This window comes from Grammomys surdaster, unplaced genomic scaffold, assembly GCF_004785775.1.
Source record: "Grammomys surdaster isolate TR1022 unplaced genomic scaffold, NIH_TR_1.0 121640, whole genome shotgun sequence".
NCBI lineage: Eukaryota > Metazoa > Chordata > Mammalia > Rodentia > Muridae > Grammomys > Grammomys surdaster.
In genome coordinates, this window is record NW_021617384.1 from 1 (window position 1) to 8,483 (window position 8,483).

The 8,483-nt window shown below is 48.2% G+C and overlaps 1 non-coding gene and 1 pseudogene across 1 annotated transcript; both read right to left on the reverse strand.

The window, feature by feature from the left end:
- Positions 1–1,279: 1,279 nt before the first annotated feature.
- Positions 1,280–7,240, reverse strand: LOC114636058 (annotated as a pseudogene).
- LOC114636059 lies at positions 2,322–2,446 on the reverse strand. The gene has a single exon (XR_003713566.1). It is a non-coding gene; the product is annotated as a small nucleolar RNA SNORA11 (small nucleolar RNA).
- Positions 7,241–8,483: the final 1,243 nt, after the last annotated feature.

Genomic DNA, 8,483 nt, shown 5'->3' on the forward strand with positions numbered 1-8,483 from the left:
TGCTTACTGGCTTGTGTTCCATAATTTGCTCAGCCTGCCTTCTCATGCAGCAGCTGAAGCAGGATCCATGGAGGATGCTGCGTACTGGCTTGCTCAACCTGGTTTCTTATAGCACTCACGACCACCAACCTAGTTGTTGAAACACTCAATGATGGTGTGAGCTCAGCTATGTCAATTATCAATGAAGAAAATTGTTTTGCCCACAGTCCTATCTTGGTAGGATTTTCTCTGTTGAGTTTCTCTTTCTCAAATAAGTATAGCTTCTGTCAAGGTGACATAAAATTAGCCAGCCCATCCACTGTCTGAACCCTTGCCAAGCCTGCACTCCTTCTTCACCTTTCTCCCAACATCATAGCCATGGTCTCCCCCTGCAGTTATCAGGAGGGCTAAGTATCGCTGGCAAAGAACAATATGACAAGAACAAAGCTCACTGCACACCTACCAAAGTCCATTTTTCAGTGTATCTGGGAAGAAGAGGGAGTGCTCATCACCTCATTTTTCTTAAGAACCTGGTCCACCTTAGAAGTCTTGAATTATTATCATAGTGATGAGTGAAAGTTACAGAATCTTGTATTCACAAAGATGGCAGGATTCAGAGGGCAAGTAGGCTTTGTGGGTAAGTGCTTGTGACCTCTACCCCTGGAGGAAGGGCAGCAACCCCAACCTCTGGTCCTTCATGCCATTTTCATTTTGTGCTCTTGGCGTCTAGGTAGCATTTCAGAGCAACCTTTGTTGGTTTTCATCTAGACTCTGCTCTGAACTCAAGTTTTCCCACTCACTTGAGCCATATGCCATCCTACACACAGACAAAGTCCTTCCTTATAATCAGAGTCCACTGATTCTGCATGGTCTGTAGAAGTCTCCTAGTCAGGAGCTCGGCCATCCATAGGCCTGCTACAACTCACATAGGTAGGTAATGGAAGACACCCACATTGATTTTGCAACTTTAATGTAACACTGATACCAAAACCACAAACACTAGAAACAACACATGAGACGAATACAAAACAGCCATGACCCACAGGGAGAAAGGCCAGGTTCTGTGTGAGAAGGACTTTGAGTGACAGCATAAGGAAGATGGTCACATGTCCTCGATGCAGGCAGGAACACAAAGAGCAAAGAGAAGAGCACAAACTGAACCTATAGCAACAAGGGAGAGACACAAACAATGGAAAAGTACACTTCCCCCACATGAGTGCCACCTCTCACCAGCCCCCCTCATCTCTCTCAGCAGTTCCTCAGCCCTTCTTGGGGGCTCATGTACCTTTGATGAACTTACTGGATATAGGAGAGGCTGGTGCCGCCTCTGGTGACATCTCTGATCCAGATGGTGGAGCAGATGCTGGGGCTATCTAGGATGCTGGTGCCTGCTCTACCTTTTGTGCTGCTGTTGACATCAGCTCTTCATGTGGCTCTCCAATTGGTGCAGTTGCTATTTTGGACACACTGGTGATACTTGGCCCAGAATACAAAAGGGATCCTGGCCCAAGCATCACAAAAATCTCCATCCGCATCCCAGGTCAGCATCTCTGCCTGGATGTTGTCTCAGCTCTACTATTCAATAAAAGCTTCATCCCTGATATTCATCTGGGACCTCATCTGGGTCCTGGAATGTTCCTCAGTAATATCCACATCTATATTTTGGAAAGCATCTCCAAGAAATGAACCTTCCACTCCCAGGGATCCTGGCTCTGGTCCTGAGGTGGGAGACAAAGTTTAAAGACAGAGCATCCCACATTCAGGGAGCACCTGTTCCTGAGGGAGGCTACCACACTCTCGTATGTTAGAAAAAATGGCAAAAAAAAAAAAAGACTACAAGTGGAATCAAGTTCCTAATGTTCTATGCAGGGCTGGGAATCTGTCCCTCCCCTCATCCATGCTGCCATATAGAATGACATCTATGAACTTTGAGGGAAATTTCTCATGGGCCTCTGAAAGCTTATTTTGTGAAAGGGTCACTGCAGACGGCTTCGACCAAGCAGAGGCTCTCCTATACCTGGGCAATGAATCTCGGCATTCCTGTCTTGCTGGTTCATGGCAGGTTCGAAGACTGCAGAGGAACTTGGACATGGGTCTGGTGCTATTGAGGATATGCTGGTGTTCCAGGTATATTGGAGTGAGAAAAAAAAAGTATCCTTTTCTTCTAGCCAAGCAGACCTGTTACTGACCCAATGAGTTCCAGGAAAACCCTCCCCTACCCCAGTGATGTGACTCAGCTTGCAGAAAGGGGTCTTCTTGCCTCTCCAGGCCCTGACTCTCCCAACACTTTAGCTTCCAAGAGTAAGGCTCCACAGCCGTATGCCAGTGGTCCTACTCAGAATTTCTGTAGATATTTGGTCAAAGCAAAACTACAATTGTGCTTCTTATCACAATAGATCCAGATTTCTGTTGGCCATGTTGTAAACAGAGGAGTCAGTTTTTGATCCCTTTGCTCTGAGTACACCCTGGTGCAAGGGTCCTGGCCAAACCGTACAGACAACGACTATAAAGGAAGAAACCAGCATTCTTAAATTCCTGTATTTCTGTTTGTGTGCACAAGCACCGCTACTGCGTGCCTTTGCTCATCATGGCACAGACACAGACTAGCCTGGGTCTGCACTTGCACATTCTCTAAGGACCAAAGAAAGGGTGTGCCCTGACTTTTTCCACTGTTGAATGTGCTCAGAGCCTTCTGATCTCAGCACCCGAGTCTTCCTCAGATGTGAGACAGGGGAATGGTGTGTGTGAGTCTGCAGGGAAAGTGCTTAGTGCTGGTCCTATCACACTGCCCCTGTATAGTATTCTCAATCTGTGCTCCCTTTTCCCAATACCTCCCCTGAATTTCCTCTTCCCACATGCCAGCTGTGGTGGTTAGACTAAAAATGGCCCCCATAGGCTCATAGGGAGAGACACTGTTAAGAGGTACGGCCTTATTGGAGTAGGTGTGGCCTTGTTGGAGGTAGTGTATCACTGGGGCATGAGCTTTGAGGTCTCAGATGCTCAAGCCAGCCCAAGTGTCACTCTTCATATCTGTGAATCCAGATGTAGAATTCTCAGCTACTTCTCCAGCACCAAGTCTGCCTGTGTGCCACCTGCTTCCTTACTGTGGTGATAATGGACTAAACCTCTGAAACTGTAAGACAGACCCAATTAAATGTTTTTTTCTTTATAAGAGTTGCTGTGGTCATGATGTCTCTTCACAGCAAACCCTAAGTAAAACATCAGCAAAAAAAAAAAAAAAAAAAAACAACCACCAGCATATCTGACCACCAGGTTTGTCCATATCAGAGAACAGAGTTCCTCTACTTTGCAGTCAGCCTAGTGGTCTTCCCCAGCGACCAGCACCATGGGTCCCACACAAGTGGAAGAAGCTCATGGAACACTTCAGACTCATCGAGTCATCAGCGACATTTGTTTCAGACCACAAAGAAGTGAGTGCTTCATTCTGAGGGCAAGCAAAGATACCCATGAGTTGTGGTAGTGGTAGTGAAAGACATGTGCAAGACATGTACATTGGTATGAGATAGCTCAACAAGAGGGTACACCAGAGGAGCACTAATCCTAGACATCTGACAGAAAGGACAGACATTGCTGCCAACTCTCACTCTCTGAGATCTCATCTGGGGACCATGAGCTGTAAAGGGGCTGGGAGTTCCAAAAAGCTACTCATTTGTTGTCATGAGACCCATCTGCTGTCTTCCTAGCACAGGACACCACAGTCCCATTTCAGGCTATTCCAATCCTGAAAATTCTTCTGCTGGAGGAGAGAACTAAGGCACAGGGACTGAGGAAGCAGTCATAACTGGGGTGCTGCCCCATCTTGTGGAGTACCTCCCTGAGGACAGCTGCAAAACAAGTTGGGGAGCAAGGGTTTGACACACGTGGATGACAGCACAGAATGGCTAAAGACCCATCAACAGGATGAGGACTCACTTTCACTACCTTAGCTGCCATTCAGGAAATTGATACCCAAAATTCACCACTATGCAACTCAGCTGGGGAGTGTTCTTGGTCCTAAAAAGAGGAACAGTGATACTGTCTGGAGACCACTTTGCCCACACTGCAGCCAGCTCTCCAATAGCCTCTTTCAACAGAACAATTTTCCATCACATGGAGGGGTCCTCTTCCCCATCCCAGAGATTTAATAGCCCCACAACCTGAGATTCAATTGCCTCATCCCTAACAGGGAGTACTGATCCTTTCTTCCCTGGGTTCTGCATAGTAAGAAGTGAGGCAGAGAACAGGGCTGGGAGCAGAAGCTTTGCTAAAGGCTGTAGGATGTACAAATACAGATGTGGAGTTTGCTGCTCCTGTCTGCCTCAAGATCTACATGCAAGAGCATCTCCATGGAGGACCAGCCTGTCAATCCAAAACTAGGCAGGCAGCAGCAAGAGGCATGCTGCTTTTCACCCGAGCTATGTGTATAGGTGTGCACTTGTGTGGGTTCATGCATGCAAAATCCCCAAAGCAGACAGGCCTGGGCCCAGCATGCTACCTTTTCACCCACGGTTGCTGTGTGCTGTTCCTTGAGAGTGCGAGTCTTACTGGGTCCCTTGAGTCCTCTACTCCTGTTTACCTGAGAGAATCCATGCAGGGACAAGGCTGCAGCATTCTGTTTCCATTTCTTACCCCAGAAGGCAGCAGAAGAATCCCTTGTGTACACAAGAATGGGTGTTCTTTCTTATCGATTTCTGTCAGGCGGACTCCAGAGTTCTACCTGCAGAGAAAGCAGTGAATACACACCCTAATCTGAGTAGTAAGGCATAGTCAAGCCCAGGTCAGGATATGTCTTAGCTCTCAGACAGGCGTTCACACCTGTGAGACTGCAAGAGAAAATGGGACAAGCAGAGACAATGAGTAGCATCTACCTTAGGAGACAGAGAGACTCTCAGAAATCAGGACAGAGAGGCACCAGGGAGGACACATGTGTCTCACTATACTTCTAGTATAACAGAAGCTCAAGCAGTGGAGAGGTGGCTTCTAGAGCAATTAGGATGGAAACTTGGACTTGGTGTCCCACAGCATACCCAAGGACTCCTATAGCTTGGAGTTTCTCCCATCAATCTCCCTAACTCCCTCCCCCCACTTTTCTAGAGTGTAGGTGGGTCTTGCCTTAGGTAAATGTTCACTGTATTCTCTGATGATATCCTTCAATATGTCTTCGGAGTGCAGGAGTGCTTGGTAAATGTATCTTATCTGAGTAGGGGCCTTAGAAACTCAGCCCTTTGGCCATTCCAACTAGAGGCAGCAATTCTGAATTCTGCAGAGAGCAGAAGACCCACTACAGGATGAACAGTAGGTACATAAGCAAAGGTACATAGGCACAGGCTGCCTGCCTGAACACTTGGTGAGTACCTTCTTGTAGTTCTTGATCATCAAGGATTTCACCAACTTACTTGCCTAGAGTAGGAAGAGAAACACCAGAGAAAATCAAGGTGTGGGGAACCACAGACTTAGAGCCCATGAGGGAGAAGAGAAAAGAGACAGGAAGGGTGGATTTTTACCCTCTTTTGCATTAGGGTCATATTGCCCAGGGCTGACACAACACTTGCTTTGAGGTATCTGGGAATTGTGGGCACTGGGGGCCTAGGAGGTAACTGAGTCTGAGGTGTCTGTTATTGGGGACAGAAGTACCATTCAGGTGGAGGTGATGATAGCAAGACCTCTTTCCTCTCCCCTGTTCTCATATCCTTCATCCAGGTGCTTGAACCACATCAGAACTGGCAGACACAGTCAGGGCTTCCTGGCACTCTCTATTCAAGGGTGCCCCAAATATTCCTTACTCGTGCAGGCTCTGGGCAGCAAGAGAAGTACAATCAGTGGCTGCTGCATTCTCTAACCAGACCAGAGAATAGGAACTACGTGGAGTCACCAAAAGATGCTAAAAATATGTATGGTGGAAGAACATGGACACACGGGGAGAGGGATGGGGGAGGGGAGAGAGGGGAGGAGAAGGAAAAGGATTGGAGGGGAATGGGAAGGGGAGAGAGAGAGAGAGAGAGAGAGAGAGAGAGAGAGAGAGAGAGAGAGAGGAGACTGTGAAAATGATAGAGAGGTCTCAGTTTCGTGGTTCTCTTGCCTCTCTCATCCTGAACCAGAGGTCGGCACTGTGTTAGGTAATAGTGGCTGTCCTCAGGCTCTAGGATTCTTGCCACTACTTTGTCCTTGGCAGCAGCTATGACCACAGCATTCTGGGGCTCTACCTGTCCTGTCTGAGCCAGAGCCTCCCCAGTCCTGATGATCTTGCCACTTCCCTGGCAAGGAATGTCTGGGACATTCTAGAAGCACCACTGTGGCTCTCTGATGTGGCCTCTTGGGCCCTGGCAGACCTCAGGGAGCATGAAAAGGCCACTCCACTGACAACTGCTGGCTGAGTAAAATTAAAAATATCATTCTGGTCCAGGAAGGCTGTCTGAGGCTGAATATCACCCACCTCTCTGGCTTCTGGAGCCTGAGAAAAATCATAGGCCCTACTTGGCCCCTTGGTAGCAACTTCCTGGACTGGGATGATGAAGTTGTTCATGGAATCCTGGGGGCAGCCATATTACTGGCCACTAACCCCTGGAAGATCTGTGAAAAGACAAATGTTATCTTAGGGGTATCCCTATCCCAAGGAGGCCTGTGTGTCAGAAGCTGGGCATTGACTCCTGGGGCCTACTGTGGAGTCATAAGATGGTTGGTAACCATCCAACTGAAGGATGTAAAAGCAGCAGCTGCAGCAGCTCATGCAGCTGGGCTAGAGGCAAAGGCTATATTGGCAGCATAGGCTTGGATCTCCCCATCACAGGCCAGGTTTTCATGATCCAGCTGGAGTGCCTCCATCAGTGTCTGGGCCAGCACAGAGTTTTCCTGTTCTTAGGGCTCATTCTGCAAGGCCAGAAGCCAGGAAAAGGGAGGGGGGCTGGGCATCATGCTCCCTAGGAAACCCAGTTTTTTTTTCCAGCAGCAAGTCTTGGACTCTAGGATGCTTGTGGCTTGTGCTAGGACAACATCCTAGACCTTTCCCAGTAGGAGAGGAAAGCTTTGGGAAACTGTGCAAGCCTGTACTGATCTTGCCTTTCTTGCATCTGTGCCCCTCTATCATGGAAAAGGACCAGAAGAGTCAGGTGGACAAGGACTGAGGCTCACTGAAAACATGTGAAAGCCTTTACCCAAGCTAACAAGGGCTCTGAGGAGATTAATGTCAAAGCTGTTAAAGATGCCAAAGCCACCAAGAGCGCTGACTCCTTCATAGCTGTTGCTGCCTTCACTTTCTCCCTGACTTGGTCTCAAACTTCATCCTTGTCATCAGCATTGGAGTATTCTGGGTACACACCAGACCTCGTCCCAGCCATACTGAGGGTTAGTCTAAAAGTGAGAGTGAGGAGGAAGGATGTGGTGGAGGCAGGATCTCTGCTGAGGTGATGGGGGCAGCATTCATGAGGTAGATAGGGAGGACATAGGAAGGACAGGAGAGGTGGCTGTGTGTCAGGGGCTAAGCTGTCAGTGACAGAGACACTAAAGCAATCAGAGAAGACACACGATGAAAAGGAACTCTAGAGGGGGCATTTTGGATGTCTAGACATGATTAGTACTTGAGTTGGAGGAACCAGTCACAAGAGTCCTACATGGAATGCACTGAGAGAAGGCTGGTAGGGGCTTGAATTTGAGGGACATACTGGAAGACAACACAGAGATACGGATACAAAGACACACACAGAGGCACGTGAACACACAGTGGCTTAGTGCTCAGACAACAGGGGCAAAGGACAACTCTGAAAAACACTGTCTCAACTACTCACTCTGGCCAAAGCCACACAAAACATGTGTGGAGCTGGCAGGGGGAGTGGTGGAAGGGAGGGTGCAGCTGATTCCAGACTAAGCCGAGGGTGCAACTCAAACACTAACTGGGTCTTGGACTTAGGGTACCTGGAGAGGGAGCTTGAGTCCAAGATCTGGGACTTCAGGTAAGGGGCAAGCAGTCAGTTTGCCTGAAGTAATCCACAAGAGATTAGAGGTGGGACTCTGGACTTGGTTGGCTACAGGGTTGGAAACGTGGACTCTGGTAGCAGTGGGCTCAGATATTATGGATAGATTTTATCCGCATGTTGGAGAGCAGGTAGGGGATCCCATGTACTCTTGTGTCTAATAAGGTTCTGGCTCAGAGGGATCTGGCTTTTTTTCTAATCCAGAGGACTATAAAAGAGCACAGTGTGTTCTGATGTCCCCTTTCCTCTTCCCATGGAATGACAGACTGCCCACATCACAATATCTGTTCCAGAGGAGCAAGATTCAAATTCCAGGAGGCATAAGCTTGCTTGTGTTGTGCAGCAAGGACTCAAAGACCTTCAGTCTCACCTCTGACTGGCTGAGGACGTTCTGATCAGTGTGGAACCCATACATACATTCAGGGTCTTATTTGTGCTATCATTGGCAGGAAAGGTAGTGGCAGGCCTGATTGCTTGTGGTATTCAGAGCCATGAGAAGGCAGGCTGAGCAAATTATGGAACACAAGCCAGTAAGCA